Raw genomic sequence first — 25,375 nt, 5'->3', positions numbered from 1 at the left:
AAGGAACAACATCCGCAACCCTCCAATCTTCCGGAACCTCTCCCGTCCCCATTGATGATGCAAAGATCATCACCAGAGGCTCAGCAATCACCTCCCTCGCCTCCCACAGTAACCTGGGGTACATCTCATCTGGTCCCAGAGATATATCCAACTTGATGCTTTCCAAAAGCTCCAGCACATCCTCTTTCTTAATGTCTACATGCTCAAGCTTTTCAGTCTGCTACAAGTCAGCGCTACAATCACCAAGATACTTTTCCACAGTGAATACTGAAGTAAAGTATTCATTAAGTACCACTGCTATTTCGTCCGGTTCCATTCATACTTTACCACTGTCACACTTGATAGGTCCTATTCTTTCACATCTTATCCTCTTGTTCTTCACATACCTGTAGAATGCCTTGGGATTTTCCTTAATCCTGCCCGCCAAGGCCTTCTTATGGCCCCTTCTGGCTCTCCTAATTTCCTTTTTAAGCTCCTTCCTATTAGCCTTATAATCTTCTAGATCTCTAACATTACCTAGCTCTCTGAACCTTTTGTAAGCTTTTCTCTTCTTCTTGACTAGACTTATTACAGCCTTTGTACACCACAGTTCCTGTACCCTACCATAACTTCCCTATCTCATTGGAACGTACCTATGCAGAACTCCACACAAATATCCCCTGAACATTTGCCACATTTCTTCCGTGGTTTTCCTTGAGAACCTCTTGTAGGCTTATCTACATATTGTGTCAAGAAACCTTCCTGAACACACCTAACAAACTCCACCCCATCTGAGCCCCTTGCTCTCAGGAGATGCCAATCGATATTTGGGAAATCAAAATCTCCCATCACGACAACTCTGTTATTATTACACCCTTCCAGGTTCTGTTTCCCCATCTGTTTTTTGATATCTCTGTTACTATTGGGCGGCCTATAAAAAACACCCAGTAAAGTTATTGACCCCTTCCTGTTCCTAACCTCCACCCACAGAGACTCCGTCGACAATCCCTCCATAGCATCCACCTTTTCTGCAGCCGTGACACTATCTCTGATCAACAGTGCCACGCCCCCACCTCTTTTGCCTCCCTCCCTGTCCTTTCTGAAACATCTAAAACCCGGCACTTGAAGTAAACATTCCTGTCCCTGAGCCATTCAAGTCTCTGTAGTGGCCACCACATCATATCTCCAAGTACTGATCCATGCTCTAAGCTCATCTGTTTTGTTCACAACATTCCTTGTGATAAAATAGATGCATCTCCTCAGGTAGTAGGCAATATACCTTCTTTTTATAACTACAGCTGTGTGGTGATAAAAGTTCTGATTAACTTTTCTTTTCTATATATAGTAATGGTTGGCTTGGAGTTGGGTAGTGGGAGTGGGGTGGTGATTAACTTTATACGATTCTACTATGGGTGCTTTTCCTTAACTGTTATGAACTGTACATTTGATATGTTTGTTTTGCACTGTATAAATCTTTTTTTGTTTTTTTTGTTGTTGCATTGTTGAAACATAAAAAAATTAATAAAAAAAAGACGCATCTCAAACCTTTGGTCTGAGCACGTTCCTTCTCTATCACCTGCCTATCCTCCCTCTCGCACTGTCTCCAAGCTTTCTCTATTTGTGAGCCTACCTCGTCTTCCCCAGTCTCTTCAGTTTGGTTCCCACCCCCCAACAATTGTAGTTTAAACTCTCCCTAGTAGCTTTAGGAAACCTCCCCGCCAGGATATCGGTCCCCCTGGGACTCAAGTGCAACCAGTCCTTTTTGTACAGGTCACACCTGCCCCAAAAGAGGTCCCAATGATCCAGAAATCTGAATCCCTGCCCCCTGCTCCAATCCCCCAGCCACGCGTTTATCCTCCACGTCATTCTATTCCTATTCTCACTGTCACGTGGCACAGGCAGTAATCCCGAGATTATTACCTTTGCGGTCCTGCTTCTCAACTTCCTTCCTAACTCCCTGTAGTCTTTTTTTCAGGACCTCTTCCCTTCTCCAACCTGTGTCATTAGTACCAATATGTACCATGACCTCTGGCAGTTCTCCCTCCCACTGCAGGATATCTTGGACGCGATCTGAAACATCCCAGACCCTGGCACCTGGGAGGCAAACTACCATCCGAGTTTCTTTCCTGCGTCCACAGAATCGCCTGTCTGACCCCCTAACTATAGAGTCCCCTATCACTACTGCCTTCCTCTTCCTTTCCCTACCCTTCTGAGCCACAGGGCCAGACTCTGCACCAGAGGCACGGCCGCTGTCTCTTCCCCAGGTAGACTGTCTCCTCCAATAGTAAGAGTACTGTTTCAACCTTAAACCTTACTCCTTTACCCTTAACCCTCTAGATTAATCAGAGTCCTGCCTCATGATTTTATACACCTCCAGACAAATTCCTATGCTGCAAGAAATAAAATGCTAGTCCTAACCTCTTCCTGTATAACTCAGGCTTTTGAATCTTGGCAATGTTCTTCTGAATCTCTTTTGCACGCTTTCTAGTTGAATGAGGTATTCCTTTAAAAGGACAACCAAAACTGTGCATAATACTCCAGGTGTGACCTCAGCAATGGCTTTAGAGCTGCAATGTAACATCCCAGCTCCTATGTTCAGTACCTTAATGATGAAGATCAACATGCCTTGTATCCTCTTCACCATCCTGTCTATCTGTAATGCTACTTTCACGGAACTATGTGCTTATACGCCTAGGCCCCTCTGTTCTACAACATTCTTCAGGGTCCTGCTGTTGACTGTGAGAGTCCTACCCTGGTATGACTTCCCAAAACTGCACCATCTCGATCTGACCTGAGCTTTTCTGGCATTTTCTGTTTTTATTTCAGAATTCCAGCAAATGCAATTTTCTCAAATTTTCATTAAAAGTTAGATAATTTTTTCTCGGCTATTTCATCTAAGTTATATTTGTAACACCCAATAAGTAACAGCCAGACAACCTTGAATAACTAATTTATTCTGACACTCACGATCTTTTTAACAAATTACAACAGAAAAATAAAAATATTTTAATAATTTAAAAATTGTTAAATTACTTTATTAGGTGGTAATGACAAACTAAAAATGTCAAGTCAGTCTTTTGGTGTTAAAGAGTTGAGTAATTTGGGCTTATTATTGCTATTCTCAATTTCACTTTAAAGTTTGTACAATTAAGTTCACAAGAACTTAACAATTATTCTCAATTCAGGAGTGACAACATAGTAATTTGGATTCCTACATTAATCAGAATCAGGTTTAATATCACCGGTATATGTCGTGAAATTTGTCGTCTTTGCAGCAGCAGAACAATGCAATATATAAAAATAGGAAAAAAATGATTACTGTGTGTATGTTTATATATGTATGTATATGTACATAAGTAGTGCAGAATAGAAATAGAAAATAGTGAGGTAGTGTTCATGGGTTCAATATCCATGCAGATATTGGATAGCAGAGGGGAAGTAGCTGTTCCTGAATCGTTGAGTGTGTGCCTTCAGGCTTCTTTACCTCCTTCTGATGGTAGCAATGAGAACAAAGCACGACCTGGGTTTTCAGGGGTCCTTTAATGATGGAGGCTGCCTTTTTGAGGCATTGCCCCTTGAAGGTGTCCTGGATACTACAGAGGCTAGAGCCCTTGATGGAGCTGATTAATTTTACAATTCTCTGCGGCTTATTTTGATCCTGTGCAGTGGGCCCCTCCCATAGCAGATCGTGGTGCAGCTAGTTATAATGCTCTCCATGGTAATCTGTAGAAATTTGCGTGTGTCTGGTGACATACTAAATCTCCTCAAACTCGTAATGAAATATAACCGCAGTCATGCATTCTCTGTAGCTGCACCAATATGTTAGGTCCAAGATAGATCCTCTGAGATATCCTCCTGATGAAGGGTATCAGCCCGAAACGTCGACTGTACCTCTTCCTAGAGATGCTGCCTGGCCTGCTGCGTTCACCAGCAAATTTGATGTGTTGCTTGAATTTCCAGCATCTGCAGAATTCCTCGTGTTTACATCCTCTGAGATATTGACACCTACAAACTTGAAAATGCTCACTCTTTCCTTCTGACCCCTCTATGATGGCTGGGTGTATTTTCTCCCAATGTGATTCTGAGATCTGCTCTGTCAGCCTTGTTGAACATGCCACATTGTTTTTGTTGCCTGGTACCAAGATACCTGAAGTCGACACTATTCCAACCTCTCAAAGGAACAGAATGGATGGATAGAAAAAAAAATCAAGGATATGCTAAAAACTAATTGGAAAATTGCAAAATACCCGTTGTCTCTCTGAATCTTTGGCCCATGACTACTTGAAGTATTAGAAGAATATTTGAGATGGTATTGAAGACCTCGAGACCATTCATTGGGAGCACAGAGATGCCATATGTAAATGGCAGGAGCAGCTCACCTCACAAATTGCCTTTTGTGAGGGGATCCTGGAGTACCCCTATTAACTGTTTGGAGAGAGACATTTATCATTGATGGTTTGTTTGGAAAGGAGAGAGAGACAGAGTTATTTACCACCGATATGTTGCTTTTGAAGAGAGAGAGAGAGACGAAGATTAACAATTGGAATGTCACTTTAAGGCATTGGAAGTAACTTTGGATTTTTACTTGGAGACAGCACCGAGCAGCTCGAAGGTTGCTATGGTGACCGAAGGCGGTGGACACTTGATTTTCAGCAGGTTGTTGATGTTACTTCCAAGGACTTGTTGCCTGCTTGTACTCCTTTACAGACAAAGGAGGGAGGGACTCTTTGAATGACAGGTGATACTCAGCCTGGTGAAATAAATGGGAGGTCAGATGATACAGACCTCAGGACACATGATCTGGCCACTGAATGAGCATTGTTGTACCCGCAGTGAAAGTGGGTTTTGGAGGATCGATCAGGCGGATTGATCCAAGTTGCTGTTCCAGTTTGAGGAGAAGGGGTTGACTGGTGGGGAGTTGTCTATGTGTCCACCTTCACCTGGGCGATAGCTCCACCACAGAAGACCGGTTCCCCTGGTTAAAGTCACAGTCGGTGACTTGTGAAGGATTTCGGAGGATGACGAGAAGATCGACGGTATCAGCTCACCTGAAGACTCAACTCACTCTCTTTCTCTCTCTCTCTCCATCACTAATCAACTAAATACCACAAACTGAACTGAACTGAACTGAACTTTACTCAACATCGTAAGGCTGTATCTTTTTACCCCTAGACTTAAAGAAGCTTGGTTTTTCATACATATATTTATCCCACACTTACTTATATATATAATCATTGCTAACCTGTTTGATTTATCTACATTTATATTACTGTATTGCGTAGTTACTAATAAATATTATTAGTTTATAGCAATACGAGACTCCAAAGTGTTTTCCATCTCTGCTGGTTCTTTATTCCTGTCACGGGGTCCGTGACACTTTAAAAACGCGAACACGAGGAAATCTGCAGATGCTGGAATTTCAAGCAATACACATAAAAGTTGCTGGTGAACGCAGCAGGCCAGGCAGCATCTCTAGGAAGAGGTACAGTCGACGTTTCGGGCTGAGACCCTTCGTCAAAAATTGCCTTGTCTGTTTGTCACCACTTCCTCATGAATGGAAGAACTGACAATCCCAATTGTGGATGTGGGTTAAATTTCAACATTTAAAAGAAATTTGGATAAATATGTGGATAAAAGAAGTATGGGGGGGGGGCTATGGTCTTGGTGCAGGTTGATGGGTTTAGGTAGCCTAATAGTTTGTCACGAACTAGATGGGCCAAAAGGCTTGTTTCTGTGTTATAGTGTTCTGTGCACTATTGATGTAATTACTTAACTTTGAACCCACAAAATCAGAGTATCCTCAATCTTGATGACTGCCTAAGAAGTGTACTCCATTTTTTCCGTTGTACCAATCAGTACAAGTAGCCGCATTTGTTTCTCATCTCCATTTCACAACATTTTTCCATATGAAACTGGACTGCAGTAGCCATGTATGGAAGGTACCTACAGGGCAGAGGCAAGTTGGGTAACTTGCCTATTCCTCAAAGCCAATTTGCCATCTGCAAGGCTCAAGTCAGGAGTATGGAGGAACATTCTCCATTTACCTGGATTAGTACAGGTTTGAAAATACTCAGTAGCATCACATCATATATGACATAGTAGCCTGCTTGATAAGGCACTCCATCCACAACTATTCACTTACTCCACAAGTAATGCACGATAGCAGCAGTTTGAACTACCCTGTGGGCTGCAGTCAAAACAACTCAGCAAGACTTCTTAGACTGCACCTTCCAAACCCATGACCTCTAACAGATAGGGTGACGAGAGCAATAAAAATTTAGGAACGCTCCCACCTGGAAGTTGCCCTCCAAGTCACATACCATAATAGTAGTTGTTCCTTTCCAGCACTTCGTGGTGCATTGGGAGGCAACCTTGTCATTTCTTTAGCATCTTCTGTCTGTTTTACGAGGCTGAGTTGCTAGTTCAACCCAGCACGGATGGAAAGTGTGCAAGGAGCTGGCCTGATTTGAACCCGGGAGCACTTACCTTGAAGTCCGGTGCGGATGCCTCTACACCACTGGCTGGCAAGCCACACACCATCCTGATTTGAAAATATATCATCCCATTAGGGGACCAATGGCCCTGTGATTTTAATCTCTGAGGCTGACGTGAGAGCATCGTCCAGGAGGGTGAATCCACAGAAAGTATCCAGCACAGATGGAGTACATGGCCAAATACTAAAGACCTGTGCTAATCAACTGGCTGGAGTGTTCACTGATATCTTTAACCTCTTAGTTCAGCAGTCTGAAGTACCCACCAGCTACAAGCAGGATTCAATTATACTAGTGCCTAAGAAGAATGTGGTGACCTACCTCAATGACTGTTGTCCAGTAGCACTTACATTCACACTGATAAAGTCTTTTTAAGAGGTTGGCGATGAAACTTATCAACCCCTGCCTGAGAAGTGATTTAGATCCATTCCAATTTGCCTAACAAAGCAACAGTCCACAGCAGATGCCATCTCATTGGCTCTTCACTCAACCCAGGAACAGCTGGACAGCAAAAATGAATGCATGAGGATGCTCTTTATCAACTACAGCTCAGCATTCAATACTATCATCCCCTCAAAACTAATCAACAAGCTTGACCTCAATATCTCCTTTGGATCCTCCATTTCCTCACTTGCAGACCCTAGTCAGCTTGGATTGGCAACAATATCTCCCCAATCTCCACATCACAGGTGTGCTACAAGGCTGTGTGGTTAATCCCCCAGCTCTACTCACTTCACATTTATGACTGTGTGCACTTATGATTTTGTCATTGGTCAAATTAAATGTGGTAACAAATCATATAGGAGACTGGAAATCTGGCTGAGTGGTGCCACAACGACTACCTCTCACTCAATGTCAACAAGACTAAGGAGCTGATTACTGAGTTCAGGAGGAGGAAACTGGTGGCCCATGAGCCAGTCCTCATCAGGAGATCAGAGGTGAGGAGGGTCAGCAACTTTAAATTCTTTGGTGCTATCATTTCAGAGGATCTGTCCTAGGTCCAGCACATAAGTGCAATTACGAAGATAGATTTGCGAAGATTCGGCATGACATCTAAAACTTTGACAAACTTCTATAGATGTGTAGTGGAGAATATATTGACTGGTTGCATCACAGCCTGGTATTCAATGCCTTGAATGGGAAATCCTATGAAAAATAGTCAATATAGCCCAATCCATCACACGTGGAACTGTCACCACTGTTGAGCATATCTACTGTAAGTACTGTTGCAGGAAAGCAGCATCCATTATCAAGGACCCCCACCACCCAGGCCATGCTCTCTTCTCGCTGCTGCCATCAGGAAGAAGGTACAGGGGCCTCAGAACCCACACCATCAGGTTAAGGAACAGTTAATACCTCTTAGCCATCAGGCTGTTGAACCAGTGGGATAACTTTACTCAACTTCACTTGGCTCATCACTGAACTGTTCCCACAACCTAAGGACTCACCTTCAAGGACTTTTCATCGCAAGTTGTTGATTATTGCTTATTTATTATTTTTTTCTTTTGTATTTGCACAGTTTGTAGTCTTTTGCACAATGGTTGTCTGTACTGTTGGGTGCAGTCTTTCATTGATTCTGTTATGTTTCTTGGATTTACTGAGTATGCCCACAAGGAAACAAGGAACGATGCCGTATCTGTACCTAGATAATAAACTTGATTTGAACTTTGAACTTCATTGTTGCTGGGTCAAATCCTGGATCTTTTTCCTTCATGGCATTGTGGCTATACCGACACCCCAAGGATTGCAAACGTTAAACATGGTAGCTCATCACCTCCTTCTGAAGGTTATTTAAGAATGAGCAATTAAATGCTGCCTCAGTCTGCAAAGCACACATCCCTTGACTGAATTTAAAAAAGAACTTCATGTACAATATGACTAACTTGTATTCTCTAGAGTTAAGACTATAAGAATAGAGCTGGTATGGCAGTGCAGCAGTTAGAGTAACGCTATTTCAGTACCAGCGATGCAGGTTCAGTTCACACCACTTTCTGTAAGGAGTTTGTATGATCCCCTGTGACAGTATGGGTGCTCTGGTTTCCTCCCACATTCCAAAGACACATGGGTTAGCACATTAGTTGGTCACATTGGTGTAACTGGGCTGCATAAGCTTGTTGGGCTGGGAGGGCCTGTTACTGTGCTGTATCTTAAAAATAATGTAGGAACAGAATTACGACTGAGTCTGCTCTGTTACTGATTCATGGATGCTTTTTTTCCCCCTAAATCCCTTCTACTTTCTCCATTTAACTCTTACCGATCAAGAACTTAACAATCTTTGCCTTAAATACACCTAATTTACAGGATTGAGAGGAGATATCACTGAAATTTATAAATATTACAAGTGAAATGAAGGGAAAATATTTCACTTGAATATGCTAAGGATTGGGGGCATAGTTTAAAAATAAGATGAAAATATTTAGGACTAAGATAATGCAAGATTTCTTCATTCAGAGTGCTGAACTTGAAGAATTCTTTATCTTGAAGCACCATGGATGTTCAGTTACCATTCTTTCAAAACACAGATAAATAGATTTCTGGAGGAATGAGAGACATGGTGCTGGAAAATTGTGCTGAGATGGATCAGCCATGACCTTATTGAATGAAGGAACAAGCTTGATGGGTTGAATGGTTTTATCTTGTATCAGTTTCTTATGTTGTTCATCCATTGCTTCAGTGCATAAACAACTTTAGAAAAGGGAGTAACAATCAAAATATTGGTGGAGTTCAGCAAATTATTGATGGTGATGGTTCAGGTAGAGACCCTTCATCAGGATTTGTTATAGGGAGATCAAGATTTCTATATAGCTTTCAAAGATTTTAAGTCAGTTACAGCAGTTTGGTTATGTTGCATGAATTTTCATGCTAATAGTAGGGACTGCAGCACACACTTCTGAATTAACCACTGGCTCTTAAAAATTATAAATTTTCTTGCACATTACGTAGACACATCAAATAAAGTTCACTTCATTCAATTAACAATCAATACTAAAAGATTGAGTACAGAGGCGGTTAGAATTATGCAATATTTACTACTGCATTTTTTTCCCCAAAGGAGATGTAATGTAACATAGCGGATCATTTGCATTCTACTTCTCAAAGCGTTATATGCCTTAATATCGAACGATGAAAATAGTAAATCTATGAATTAGTAGGGCCGGCAAAACTAAAACATTTCTGAAATTATATCATATATTGCCTTGAAATACTCAACACGTTAGTTTGATTCCGTGGTGTCGTCGGCCTGAAATGGCAATCCTTTATCTTTCCACAGTACCGCCCAATAATTAAGCCGTGTGGTTCTATGATTTCAAATTTTCGCATCCAGGGTATTTCAGTTGTAGTAGTTTTGGATATCGTTCCATACTTAGGCTTCATTTGTGTTTATTTTAACGCAATGCCACGATTGATCCTCATTCCCAGCTATGTTTCTCGGAAATCCCGATCGCCCTGGCTTGTCAACTAAGACGTCGGTGCACAGGAAGGAAAATGTTAAGAATTGATAATCCATTTCCTGCTTGTAAGGTTGAAAGTGCGTTTCCTGTTAGCAACTCAGAAGGTGTAGAACTAATGGCGACTCTTTTCCTTGGCGCTATACGTAAATGGACGTCGTGATTGTGACAGAAGTGAGACGAATTAAATATTATTAAACGCAACTCAAGTGAGTACAACATAATTTAGAAGACGATATTTCGGTTTGCTCCTGTTCCTCAGCCAGAAAATGATTAATCTGCATATTGATTACGTAAACGTCGATCAAGAAACCATCATCACAACCGCAAATGTCAAATTTTTTCCCAGTGCGCTTGAGCGCTGTTAATCTTTAGAATATCGGACTTATTTTGAACAATATCTGCACAGTATTTGTGGAATCAGTTTGCAGGGCATTTGCCAATTGAGCAAATAACATAGAAAAATAATCATTCATATTCAAGTTGCTCTATCTGATTAAATGCGCTTAGGAACTTGTTTTTCCTTTAAGAAAAACTGCCTTTTAAACCCCAGATTCTGAAGTACCGAATATGTTAATTAAAATTTATTGTCATCCACAAATGAATATAATTTCATTGAATAAATGTTGAAATTAGTAGGGGGAGGGGTAGTTGTGCACCTGCTAATGTTCAACTGTGAGAGAAGGATGTCGATTGGTGGAATACAGTTTGCGTACAAGCCTTTTCAGGATAGATGGAGCGTTGGTGTGATCAGAACAAATGGAAGTACATCCTTAAATAGGCAACAAATGCCTGCTTTTAACTGAAAGCATGCAGGTGATAAATAATGACATCTTTTAGGTACATAATGTCTCATTTTTGTGGAATACCTCAAGCAAACGAGGTTTAAATGTAATTGTGCTCCAGTCATTGAGATACGTGTATGGAGGTAATTAGAAAAATACAAGCAGTTACAAATAGCCTCCACTGTAATCTTGTACTTCATGGATCATGGTCATTTTAGCAGGCCAAATTTAAGTGTATGTGATTGCAGTCTAAATTTTTTTTTAGTTTAATTGCATTTGAGTTTTAGTATCTTTATAAACTACATTTTCCATAAATCAACATCAGGAGAACTTTTAAACCTTTCATACAGGTCCATCAGGAAATTAGATCTGAATTCTCTTTACTTTTAACCAAAATCTCAGACTTTATTGGGTAGAAAAATAGACTTTAGTTAAAGACTACAGAACTTAATACACCTCATCTCTTACTATTAAGATGGTGATTTGTCTTTCACAGAACTGCAATGAGTAGCTAACACAACAGCTCTCCATATTGAAACTAAATACATAAGGCTGGTTGCCTTTTAGTAAATTCTATCAACATATCTTACTGTTTGACTCAACTTTACAAATTGCAAATACTCACAGCATTTTGTAATTTCCTATGACACTGAAGGAGGCTACTCAGCCCATCAAGTATGTTACCTTAGAGCAATCCCATTCCCCCACTTATCTTTCCCCATAACAACTTCTCCTGGATTCCCATTAATGTCCTACTGATTCTAGCACTTAGCTACATTCTGGGGCTAATTTAGAGTAGCCTACTTCCCTGCCAACTTGTATGTCTTTGGGATGTGTAAGGAAACTATGTACAGTGGAAACCTAAATAAGAGAAAATCTGCAGATGCTGGAAATCTAGGCAACACACCTGTTGAAGGATCTCAGCCTGAAATGTCGACTATACTCTTTTCCATGCATGCTCCTTGGCCTGCTGAGTTCTTCCAGCATTTTGTGTGTGTTACAGAGGAAACCTGTGTAGTCAACTAGAAGCACCACTGTACCTTCATCCAAGTCATTAAATTGTAGTTAAATTGTGTACATGGGTAGGAAAAGAAATGGACTTCAAAGCAACCATGTGAAAGAAAGACCTTTTTATTGCTGGCCCTCATCAGTGCTAGAGATTTCTCCCCACTTACATTTAAGATGATGAGTTATGTCCAGACATCTTTAACTATTTCACCATTGATCTATCCTTTTCTGAAGAAAGGGCCCATGACAGCATGCATTTGCAGTAAGACCTGGATGACTCTTAGCTATATCCTGAGAAGAGGTAATGAGATATATTTTAACTTTTATGTGAACCCTCAGGCGAAATGAATGGTCAAGCCATTGGACCAGGAAGCAAATCAAAAAAAACTTGGTTAAATACTTTTTGGTTAAATTTCCTTAATTTTATTTTGGTTGGAATTGTCTGGCCTCTTTTCCATTTTGCCTGATTGCATTCATTTTCAAACTTGGATTGATTTCTATGGCTGTCACTGCTGAGAAAAATCATCTGGCATGCAGGTTTTCCAATTCTCAATGGTTTGCTTTATGACAATAATAACTTGCGCTTCAGTTACCTAATTGGCTGCAAATGAACCTAATTGTTTGTTGCTCTTAATTACTTGTAAAGTACAAAGTCCTTTGAATATCCTGAAATTATACATTCATTTTCTTCTGCCAGCCTGGTACCCTTTCACCACCCCGCACTTCTCTGGCACATTTGCTCATTTGTTGTGAATATAAACAATTTAGAAATTTGATGTTTTGTGATTTTTCGTCCCCTAAGTTGTATCATCCCTGGACACTTTTGATTTGAGATTGTCTAGTTTATTAGAATTTATTTAGAATGAGAAACCTACATAGATATCATGTGGATTAACTCTAATTGAAAAAGATCAATTAATCGTGCATGGTGTCACTGAGGGGAAAATCAAAGGATAATGTGATAAAATAATTTGTATAAAGTATGATGCTTTATACAATTGCAGTTACCTGGTTTTCCTGGGATATTTCTGCGATACCTTGCATGAAAACCCTCTTCAGGTCATGCCACAGCATCTCAATTGGGTTAAGGTCAGGATTCTGACTTGCATTCCAAAATACAAATTTTCTTTTTAAACCATTCTGTTGTTGATTTACTCTTGTGTTTCGGATCATTGTCTTTTGCATTACCTAACTTCTATTAACATTCTCTTGTAAAGTGTCTTGACACAATTCAGAATACACTGTTCCCTCAATGATTGCAAGCTGTCCAGGCCCTGAGGCAGCAAAGCAGGTCTGTGTTGACAGTGGGTAACTAAAGTCATTGGGTTGCTATCTGTAGCAACCCAATGGCACAAACACGAGGAAATCTGCAGATGCTGGAATTTCAAGTAACACACACGAAAAATGCTGGTGAACGCAGCAGGCCAGGCAGCATCTATAGGAAGAGGTACAGTCGACGTTTCGGGCTGAGACCCTTCGTCAGGACACTATAGATGCTGCCTGGCCTGCTGCGTTCACCAGCATTTTTTGTGTGTGTGGCTTGAAATTCCAGCATCTGCAGATTTCCTCATGTTTGTGTTGGAGCAAATAAGATTTGAACACAACTTTTGTTTCAGGAATTTGGTTTGTGTAATTCTACATGCGTGCCACTTTGATTTCTATTAACATTCAGATTTATTTTGACGTGTTTTTTTTTATCTTACTTGAGACTTGAACAGCATGTTAAAATTTAAAAGCTCTTTAAGTTAGATAGAATTAAAGTTGTAATTGTTCACTTTATAAACATGGTGAAAAAATAAACATTATTATGCCCAAAGTACAGCTTTTAAGGGAATGTTATACTATAAAAAATGCTGTTCTTTTGGATATTATATTAAATATGTGTATTCGAAGTAAACATAATACAACCATGGTATAATATGAAAAACAGTGAAGAATTCCCACTGTTCTGGCTAATATTTACCCCATAATAAATTCCATTAAAACAATTAAAAGGGATATTAAAACCAAAAGAAATAGAGGGAATACTAATCGATCAAAAGAAAAACAGTTAATAAGCCAGTTTTTACAGAACCTTAACAAAGTGCAAAATTAACAGAGACGAAGACAGACATTCAGTTAGTGTGCAAATTTGGTGCAAGAGAAAAAAAGAGGCATTGTTTTGTGCCTCAAACTCTAGGTTATGCATATTTAAATTTTGAGCAACGCATATGAACCCCTTTTCTTCCCAGGCGTCTCAGGAAATGGCTTGTTAGCCCTCGCTAGCAGTCTCCCAACTCAGCACCAAGAAACTCATTGTTCTCCAGCCTCATACGTCTAGGGTATACTCATTCTGGTCGCACCAAATCCGTGAGATTGGAATGTCTCTCCCACCCAAGCCCTGGCTTGTGTGAATGCTGAGTGATTTGCTGCCCTGTTAAAGCTTGTTGCCAAGAAATAACAGATTGCGCACTGCATATAATTAAAGGAATTAAAGATTTAGTAAAGAAAAGGAAAAAAAAAGGCCCATTATAATTAAACAGTCAAATATACACAGGTTGGAGCTCAAGCTTTCCAAAAGTCAAATTCACCAATCCTCAACAGACTCCCACACCTTGTTCCATCAAATCTTGATCCCTACTGGACCAAATCCTATGACCAGTTCTCTCCGGCGTCTTCTCTCTTCATCTCCCGCCAGACAAAGACGAAGGCTTACACCAGTGTCAGGCACATAAAAAAACCACTCCCCCAGCTTACTGTCCTGATTGGGTGGCTTACATTCCTAAGCACCCGTTATCTCTAACCGAATACTGCTTCTGTAGAAAGACCAACACATGAAATGCCCTACAACGTTAGCAGTGAAACCTTTACCAGGGCATTACACATACAAAATGTTGGAAGAACTCTGTAAGTCAGGCTGCATCTATGGACAGGAATGAAAATTGTCCCGCATGTAAGTCGAGAGTCCTGATGAAGTGTCCGGCCTGAAATATCAACTGTTTATTCCTTTCCATAGATGATGCCTGACCTGCTGAGTTCCTCCGGCATTTTTATGTGTTACTCTGGATATCCAGCATATGCAGAATCTTTTGTGTTTTCGATGTGATATTTTGTATGATTTAAAACAAAGCTATAATGCATATGGAAGTAACATTTCACTAGTTTAAAAACAGATATTCCTAATTTCTCCCTTCTGTCTTAATTCCTTTGGATCCTCTTTGTCCTGTATACTAATAGTGTCTTAATCACAATTTCAGGCTATTAACGTACTCTTCCTTGCTTTTCTTGAAGTATCTCCTTGTTGTACAACAATTACTGTAGCATTAGAGATTCAAGACAGAGAAATATAGATATGTTTAACTGGGAATATCTTGCTTACCACAAACTATCTTGTTTTGCTATCCAGAGGCACAAGTCACTTTGCTATAACTATTGCTATAACCTCTATTGTGTAGAGGTTACTATAGAGTAGATTATAAAAGTAATTCAAAAGTAAATACATTGATCTGCACTAAGCAGTACCTTAAATACCATTTATAGTTCTGACATTTCAAAATCAGAATCAGATTTAATATCACTGGCATATGTTGTGAAATTTGTTGTTTTGAGACAGGAGTACTTTACAATACATTATTAATTACAATTAAAATGTGTGTGTATATAATATATATAATTTAAATAAATAGCACAATAAAAGAGCATAAAAGGACAAAAATATGAGGTGGTGTACATGGGTTCATTGTCCATTCAAAAATTTGATAGTGGAGGCAAAGAAGCTGTTCCTAAAATATTGAGTGTGTCTTCCGGCTCCTGTACTCCCTTTTTGATAATAGCAATGAGAAGCAGGCGTGTCCTAGGTGATGGGGGCCATTAATGATGCAGGCCAGCTTTTTAAGTTTGGAGTACAATGAATGAGAGATTCTTCTCATGTAGTGCATTACTCCATGCTGGAAGCTGAATTTTGTAGATTCACAACTACATATACAAATCTTTTCAAAAAGCAAAGGGGGAAATTTCACGATTTGGATGAGAAAAACAATGTGAATAATTTAGTGGGAAATGGACACTTAGTCAGATGCAGCATTTGATTTTTTGTTTTTCTCAATCAAGAGATAAACACAACTAAAATTGACATTTCGGTTTAAAATGCTGCCAAGTATTAAATTGAACTCTCCCTATCCTCTCAGATAGATAAAAAAGGGCCACTGATCCACTTAAAAAAAAATGTTCTGAATGATAATCAACTTGGCAGAGGGATGGGAACCAAAGTGAAGGGACTCGGGATGGGACGGATGGTAATAAAACAAAGATAGTTAGCAGTCAGACTGTCAAGAAGGGCAGGCAGGTGATAGGACAATATTGCAGCCAGCAGGGTGAGTATCAGTGCATTAGGAATGTAGAATGAAAACAGGTAGCAAATACAGTACTCAAAACATTATATCCCATGGTACGGTGTAAAAGAAATAAGGTGATGATCTTGTACTTTTACAGATTGTCGGGTATGATGTTGTGGCCATCACTGAATTGTGGCTAAAGGATGGTTGTAGTTGGGAGCTGAATGTCCAAGGTTACACGTTGTATTGGAGGGATAGGAAGATAGGCAGAGGGGGTGGTATGGATCTGCTGATAAAGAATGGCATCAAATCTTGAGAAATATGTGACATAGAATTGGAAGATGCTGAATCCTTGTGGGTTGAGTTGAGAAACTGCAAGGGTAAAAGGACTGGCAGTCATATACAGGCCTCTAAACAGTAGCTGGTATGTGGACTACAGATTATAGTGGGAAATAGAAAAGATGTGTCAAAAAGGCAATGTTATGATAGCTGTGGGAGATTCTAACATGCAGGTGGATTGGGAAAATCATGTTGGTAATGGATGTCAAGAGAGTGAGTTTGTTGAATGCCTACAAGATGGCTTTTTAGAGCAGTTTGTCATTGACCTTACTAGGGGATCATTTACAAATGAGAAAATCTGCAGATGCTGGAAATCCGAGCAACACACACAAAATGCTGGAGGAACTCAGCAGGTCAGGTAGCATGTATGGAAAAAGGTACAGTTGAAGTTTTGGGCTGAAAGGGGATCAATTATACTGGATTGGGTTTTATGTAATGAACTGGAGGCAATTAGGGAGATTAAGGAGAAGGTTAGGAGGCAGTGATCACAATATGATTGAGTTCAACTTGAAATCTAGTAGGGAGAAAGTGAAGTCTGACATAGTAGTAGTTCAATGGAGTAGAGAGATTACAGTGGTATGAGAGGGGAGTTGGCCAAAGTAAATTGAAAGGAGATGCTGGCAGGTATGACGGCAGAGCAGCAATAGCTTGAGTTTCTGGGAAAAATAAGGAAGGTGCAGGATATCTCTCTCTTCATGTGCCTTGTGCGTTACATGCTTAGGTGATCGTGGCTTTCCACATCAAACGATCCCACACAGCGTCAATGATATCTTGCACACTTAGATCTGTTAATTCTTTCACAGTGTCCATATATTTTCTTCTTTGCTTTTCTCTTCTGTGTTTCCCAGGCATACGGCCTTGTAATGTTAGGCATTCTATTTCTCCCTTTCTGATGACATGGCCCAGGAATTTAAGTTTCCTCCCATTTAATGTTCTCATTAAAGATCTTTTTGTTATGGGCACGTTGGAGTACTGTCTCATTTGTTACCCTATCTATATGATATTTTCAGCATTCTTATAAGAAACCACATTTCTGTTGCTTCTACGTTTCTTTGGAGTTCTGGGGTTATAGTCCATGTTTCGGAAGCATACAGCAAGATCGATCAGATGTAACGTTTTAGTAGCCTAAGCCTTGTTGTCATAGAAACGTGTCTGTTAGTAAAAATGGGTTTCATTTTTTGGAAGTTGGTTTTGGCAATGGCAATTCTTCTTTTCATTTCTACTTTACTTCTAGCATCTTGTGATATAAAGCTACAAAGGTAATTAAAGCTAGTCTTTTGTTCAATCTCTTTGTTACCGATGTACAGTTAGCAGTTGGGAGTATCCTGCTGTTTTGATATTACCATACATTTGGTTTTTTTTTTACAGTTGATGGTTAGACCAAAATCTGCACTTGTTTGTACTACTATGTCTAGGAGGATTTGTAGGTCTTCTGCAGCACTTGCTGTTAGGGTGGTATCATCTGCATATCTTATATTGTTGATGTTAACATCTCCAATTTTTATGGCATCCAGGTCTTCTGTTTCTCTGAGAATCATTTCACTATCGATATTAAATAATTCCGGTGAGGCAACGCATCCCTGTCTAACTCCTCTCTGAATTTTAGTCCAACTGCTTATATTATCATCAATTTTTACTGCCGCCATTTGGTTCCAATATAAATTTTGAAGCAGTTATTGGTCCTTTCCGTCAATGTTTAATTTAGCAAGAATTTGAAATAATTTTTCATGTTGCACTTGTTGAATGCTTTAGTGAAATCAATAAAACATAAAAAGACATCATTTCGATGTTCAATTTCCCTTTCTGAAAGCATTTGTAGTATGAAAATTGCATTCCTAGTTCCTCTATCCTCAATAAACCCATATTGCAGTTTAGAAGTTTCTGGTCTGAACTTGTTTTTAATTTGACTCAGAACAATTTTCAACAAAGTCTTTATTATGAGACTCATAAGACCGATTGTTCTATAATTTTCACAGTCAACAGTTCCAGGAATTTTTGGCAGAGTTATAAATACTGATTTCGGGAGATCATCAGACAATACACCAGACTCGTATATGCCATTAAACAGTTCAAAAAGAATATCTATGCCCAGATCTTCTAGGGCTTGTATCATTTCCACTGAAATTTCATCAGGTCCAGTGGCTTTACCATGTTTCATGCTTTTCATTGCTTTAGTTATTTCTTCTTTGGTAATAGGTGGTCCAGAATTAGGGTGTTTAATATCTGGGGGTTCCCCTCTATTATCTTCAAAAAGCTACTTTATATACTGAGTCCACCTCTCACATACTTTATCTGGATCTGTTAGTATGGATCCATCTGCTGATCTTATGGATCCATCTGCTGATCTTATGCATCCTGTAGAGGAGGTTTTCTTAATTCCAGTAATTCCCTTAATTTTCTTGTGCTGTTGTTAATATGGCATTCTACTTCATTGCATTTTTGATTCTGCCATTCTTCCTTTGCAGTATTGCACAATTGTCTGGTCTGTCTGTCTAGCTCTGTGTATTGCACTTCATTATTCTTCACTAACCTTATTTGTTTCATCAGATCTAGAATTTCTTGGGTTATCCACCCCTTGTTGGTGTGTTGGATTTCTTGTACCGGGATTATCTCCTCTACTGATTGCTGTATAGCATATTTAAATCTGTCCCAAATAGGTTTTGTTACATTTTCGTTGAGGTGTTCTTCTACAGCTGTTTTGAATTGTTGCTTTAAGTATGCCATCTTTTCTAAGTTCTCCCAACATATACTTCTTTCTCTTTTTTCCACGTTTCAGTTTCTTTAATTTTGTTTTAATGGTAACTATTACTGGATGGTGATCTGAACCACAGTCTGCTCCTGGGTAGGCTTTAGAATTTGTGATATCATTTCTAAAGCCTTCATTGATGGTAATGAAATCTATTTGATTCCTTGTTCTATCTCCAGGGCTAATCCAAGTACACAATCTACGTGGATGGATTTTATACCAAGTATTGGTGATCACTTTGTTGTTTCTGACACACCAATCAGTAAACCTTTCTCCATTTTCATTTTTCTCCCATAATCCAAAAGGTCCTATGAAGTTATCAACCCTTTCCTGTCCAACTTTGGAGTTAAAATCTCCCATGACTAGTTTCATGTCCTGAGATTTACATTGCTCATAAGCACTGTCGAGATCTTCATAAAACTTGTTGATAGCCTCTTCATCTGCATCGTTTGTTGGCGCATAGGCTTGGATTATGCTCATGTTAAAAGGGTTACCTCTTAATTTAACTAAAAGCAGCCGGTCGGATATCGCCCAGTATCCCATAAGACATTTTGATATTTGTTTGTTTAAAATAATTTCAACTCCATACATTGGTTAGTTCACAAATAGAGAAAGCCAGTAGACAGTGTGTGAGGGAGGATAGGCAGGGAACAGAGATCGGGAGCACTCAGACCGAAGATGTAGGGGAGAAGGAAGAAAAAGATAACGAAGTTGTTTGCTCCATTAAGGATAAACAGAGAGTAAGAGGTGGAGAGTTTCTTAAATGCATCTATTTTAATGCTAGGAGCATTGTAAGAAAGGTGGATGAGCTTAGAGCATGGATTGATACCTGGAAATATGATGTTGTAGCTATCAGTGAAACATGGTTGCAGGAGGGGTGTGATTGGCAACTAAATATTCCTGGATTTTGTTGCTTCAGGTGTGATAGAATCGGAGGGGCAAGAGGGGGAGGTGTTGCATTGCTTGTCAGAGAAAATATAACAGCGGTGCTCTGGCAGGATGGATTAGTAGACTCGTCTAGGGAGGCTATTCGGGTGGAATTGAGGAATAGGAAAGGTGTTGTGACACTTATAGGGGTGTATTATAGACCACCTAATGGGGAGGAGACTTGGAGGAGCAAGTTTGTAAGGAGATAGCAGATATTTGTCGTAAGCACAAGGTTGTGATTGTGGGAGATTTTAACTTTCCATACATTGACTGGGAAGCCCATTCTGTAAAAGGGCTGGATGGTTTGGAGTTTGTAAAATGTGTGCAAGGTAGTTGTTTGCAGCAATACATAGAGGTACCAACTAGAGAAGGGGCAGTGTTGAATCTCCTGTTAGGGAATGAGATAGGGCAGGTGATGGAGGTATGTGTTGGGGAGCACTTCGGGTCCAGTGATCACAATACCATTAGTTTCAATATAATTATGGAGAAGGATAGGACTGGACCCAGGGTTGAGATTTTTGATTGGAGAAAGGCTAACTTTGAGGAGATGCGAAGGGATTTAGAAGGAGTGGATTGGGACAATTTGTTTTATGGGAAGGATGTCATAGAGAAATGGAGGTCATGTAAAGGTGAAATTTTGAGGGTACAGGATCTTTATGTTCCTGTTAGGTTGAAAGGAAAGGTTAAAAGTTTGAGAGAGCCATGGTTTTCAAGGGATATTGGAAACTTGGTTCAGAAAAAGAGAGGGAGCTACAATAAATATAGACAGCTTGGAGTAAATGAGGTGCTTGAGGAATATAAAAAATGTAAAAAGAATCTTAAGAAAGAAATTAGAAAAGCTAAAAGAAGATATGAGCAACACACATCAAAGTTGCTGGTAAACGCAGCAGGCCAGGCAGCATCTCTAGGAAGAGGTACAGTCGACGTTTCAGGCCGAGACCCTTCGTCAGGACTAACTGAAGGAAGAGTTAGTAAGAAATTTGAAAGTGGGAGGGGGAGGCATCTCTAGGAAGAGGTATCTGCAGAATTCCTGTTGTTTGCGTTTCTAAGAAGATATGAGGTTGCTTTGGCAAGTAAGGTGAAAATAAATCCAAAGGGTTTCTACAGTTATATTAATAGCAAAAGGATAGTGAGGGATAAAATTGGTCCATTAGTGAATCAGCGTGGACGGCTATGTGCGGAGCCAAAAGAGATGGGGGGGATCTTGAAAAATTTCTTTTCTTCGGTATTCACTAAGGAGAAGGATATTGAATTGTGTAAGGTAAAAGAAACAAGAAGGGTAGTTATGGAAAGTATGATGATTAAAGAAGAGGAAGTACTGGCGCTTTTAAGGAATATAAAAGTGGATAAGTCTCCGAGTCCGGACAGGATATTCCTTAGGACCTTGAGGGAAGTTACTGTGGAAATAGCAGGGGCTCTGACAGAAGTATTTCAAATGTCATTAGAAATGGGGATGGTGCTGGAGGATTGGCGTATTGCTCATGTTGTTCATTGTTTAAAAAGGGTTCTAAGAGTAAACCTAGCAATTATCGGCCTGTGAGTTTGACGTCAGTGGTGGGTAAATTGATGGAAAGTATTCTTAGAGATGGTATATATAATTATCTGGATAGACAGGGTCTGATTAGGAACAGTCAACATGGATTTGTGCGTGGAAGGTCATGTTTGACAAATCTTATTGAATTTTTTTTAGATTATGAAGACACACAGCCCTCTTTTATTGTCATTTAGTAATGCATGCATTAAGAAATGATAAATATTTCCTCCGGTGTGATATCACAAAACATAGGACAGACCAAGACTGAAAAACTAACAAAACCACATAATTATGACATATAGTTACAACAGTGCAACAATACCATAACTTGATGAAGAACAGTGCATGAGCACAGTAAAAAGTTCAGTCTCTCAAATGTCCCACATCTCACGCAAACGGGAGAAGGAAGAAAAACTCTCCCTTCCATGCCCGACCACAGTCCAACTCTGAGTCGTCCGAAAACTTCGAGCCTCCGATCAGCTTTTTGACACCGTGTACCGAAAACCATCTCTATCCGAATGATTCGACCTCAATCTTGGTCGCCAACAACAGGCAAAGCTGGGGATTTTGAGGCCTTCCCTCCGGAAGATTTTTTGATGAGGTTACTGGGAAAGTTGATGAGGGTAAAGCAGTGGATGTTGTCTGTATGGACTTCAGTAAGGCCTTTGACAAGGTTCCACACGGAAGTTTAGTTAGGAAGGTTCGGTCATTAGGCATTAATATCGAAGTAGTAAAATAGATTCAGCAGTGGCTGGATGGGAGATGCCAGAGAGTAGTGGTGGATAACTGTGTGTAAGATTAGAGGATGGTGTCTAGTGGTGTGCCTCAGGGATCTGTGCTGGGTCCAATGTTGTTTGTCATATATATTAATGATCTGGATGATGGGGTTGTAAATTGGACTAGTAAGTATGCAGGTGATACTAAGATAGGTGTTGTGGATAATGAAGTAGGTTTTCAAAGCTTGCAGAGAGACTTAGACCACTTAGAAGAGTGGGCTGAAAGATGGCAGATGGAGTTTAATGCTGATAAATGTGAGGTGCTGCATTTTGGTAGGATTAATCAAAATAGGACATACATAGTAAATGGTAGGGCATTGAAGAATGCAGTAGAACAGAGGAATCTAGGAATAATGGTGCATACTCCCCTGAAGGTGGAAGCTCGTAGACAGGGTGGTGAAGAAAGCTTTTGGTATGCTGGCCTTTATAAATCAGAGCATTGAGTATAGGAGTTGGGATGTAATGTTGAAATTGTATAAGGCATTGGTAAGGCCGAATTTGGAGTATTGTGTACAGTTCTGGTCACCGAATTATAGGAAAGATGTCAATAAAATTGAGAGAGTACAGAGGAGATTTACTAAAATGTTGCCTGGGTTTCATCTCCTAAGTTACAGAGAAAAGTTGAACAAGTTAGATCTTTATTCTTTGGAGTGTAAAAGGTTGAGGGGGGACTTGATAGAGGTATTTAAACTTATGAGGGGGATAGATAGAGTTGAGGTGGATAGGCTTTTTCCATTGAGAGTGGGGGAGATTCAAACAAGAGGACACGAGTTGAGAGTTAAAGGACAAAAGTTTAGGGGTAACATGAGGAGGAACACTTTACTCAGAGAGTGGTAGCTGTGTGGAATGAGCTTGCAGCAGAAGTGGTTGAGGCAGGTTCGATGTTGTCATTTAAAGTTAAATTGGACAGATATATGGACAGGAAAGGAATGGGGGGTTATGGGCTGAGTGCAGGTCGGTGGGACTAGGTGAGAGTAAGAGTTCGGCACGGACTAGAAGGGCTGAGATGGCCTGTTCCCATGCTGTAATTGTTATATGGTTATATATGCTGTTGACCTCCAGAATACATTATCAGAGAACAATTCTTAGTGAATTTGACACTGTCGGTCCATCTGACAGCCCTAAGATATCAACTTCCAACCTTTTCATTTCATTTAATGTGTTGTCCAACTTTCCTTTCTGGTAAAGTGTATGTACGTTCCATGTTGCTATCCTTAGCCTTTCTCTATTGCTTACAGTCTCTGGATGACGGTCTGGTGTCACCTGCAGCACATGACTACCCCCACCGAGCGAGGTTTTGCTCTTTTGATTAGAATCAACCCCATTCACGCCGTTGTCTGGTTTCCTTTGTTTGTTTCTTTCCATGATTGACTAGGCAGAAATTTCAACAGTGGTTTGCCGTTGCCTTCTGTTGCCGCAGTGCTCATCTAACTAGAGCATTTGACCTCTACTGGTGTTCCCAATTGGGAATCATACACTAGACCTCACCCAACCTTTGCTGTTGTTGTACAAAGACAATCCTCCACCAAAGCTTGGAATCCATCTCCCTGCTGCTGGAGACTTCAGTGATTTTAGGTGACACCACCACTATTGGTCTGGTTATTTTTTCTGGTGCCAAACACCCACCCTAGACAGAGCTCCTTCAGTGAGACAGGGTGCACCTGGACCTAAGTCCTACGTGAAGGCGGAGTTGTCGTGGGTGGTAGAAGCTATGTAATCGCTATTGGCGTTTCCTGATATTTAATCAGGACCCAACCACCCCATACACCCCGTGCAGGATATATGTATTCCAAAAACAAAGAAATACTCAAATGGCAAAATAGGGAAGTCAAAGCTAATGTAAAAGCAAAAGAGAGAGCATACAACAAAGCAAAAATTAGTGGGAAGAGAGGATTGGGAAGCTTCTTAAAAGAAACAACAAAAAAGAATCATTAGGAGGGAAAAGATGAAGTATGAAAGCAGGCTGGCTAACAATATCAAGGTGGATAGAAAAGCTTTATCAAGTATGTAAAAATAAAAGAGAGATGAGAATGGATATAGGACCGTTAGAAAATGAGGCTGGAGAAATAATAATGGGGGACAAGGAGATGGCAGATGAACTAAATGAGTATTTTGCTTCAGTCTTCACTGTGGAAGACACTAGCAGTGTGCTAGGTGCTGAAGGGTGTGAGGGAAGACAAGTGAGGGAAGACAAGTGAGTGCAGGTTTTAACCAGGCCAGTCTGAAAAATCAATTACCATCAACAGATCACTTGCAATACTAGAGGGAACAACACACTGGACCATTACTGCACCACCATCAAGAATGCTTATTGTGTTATTCTGTGCCCTCACTTCGGGAAGTCTTATCACCTGGCTGTACTTCTACTCCCTGAGTATAGGCAGAGACTGAAGACTGCAGCACCAGTAGTGAGGACCAAGAAGGTATGGACAAGGAAAGCACAGGAGCGCCTGCAGGACTGCTTTGAATCGGTGGACTGGACTGTATTCAGGGATTCATCTTCAAACCTGGATGAGTATGCTGCAGTTGTTACCGACTTCATTAAAATCTGTGTGGATGAGTGTGTGCCTAACAAAGACTTACTATGCATTCCAAACCAAAGGCCGTGGATGAACCAGGAGATACGTTGTCTGCTGAAGGCTAGATCTATGGCATTCAAGTCTGGCAACCCAGGTCTGTACCAGAAAACCAGCGCTATTTCCAGGGCGAAGAGACAATTTTGAATGAGGTTGGAGGCGACATCGGATGTATAACAACTCTGGCAGGGTTTGCGAGACATTACTTCCTACAAAGCGAAACCCTATAGCATGAATGGCAGCGATGCTTCACTACCAGATGAACTCAATGCCTTCTATGCCCACTTTGAAAGGGAGAATATAACTACAGCTGTGAAGATCCCTGCTGCCCCGATGACCCTGTGATCTCTGTCTCAGAGGCCATTGTTAGGCTGTCTCGAAAGAGAGTGAACCCTCGCAAGGCGGAAGGTTCCGATGGAGTACCTGATAAGGCTCTGAAAACCTGTGCCAAC

General features: G+C 40.3%; 1 protein-coding gene across 2 annotated transcripts in view; it reads left to right on the top strand.

Annotated features, from left to right (window-relative positions):
• Window positions 1–10,016: 10,016 nt before the first annotated feature.
• The window catches only part of LOC140195569 (meiosis-specific coiled-coil domain-containing protein MEIOC-like), a 97,934-nt gene continuing 82,575 nt past the window's right edge, over window positions 10,017–25,375 (top strand). For both annotated transcript variants that reach the window (XM_072254137.1, XM_072254138.1), the window contains exon 1: window positions 10,017–10,128. The gene's annotated coding sequence lies outside the window, so the exon portion shown is untranslated. The remainder of the gene's footprint in view (window positions 10,129–25,375) is intronic.

The sequence above is a fragment of the Mobula birostris genome, chromosome 3, assembly GCF_030028105.1.
Source record: "Mobula birostris isolate sMobBir1 chromosome 3, sMobBir1.hap1, whole genome shotgun sequence".
NCBI lineage: Eukaryota > Metazoa > Chordata > Chondrichthyes > Myliobatiformes > Myliobatidae > Mobula > Mobula birostris.
The sequence above is the reverse complement of the archived record's forward strand: the minus strand, read 5'-3'. Positions and strand labels throughout refer to the sequence as shown.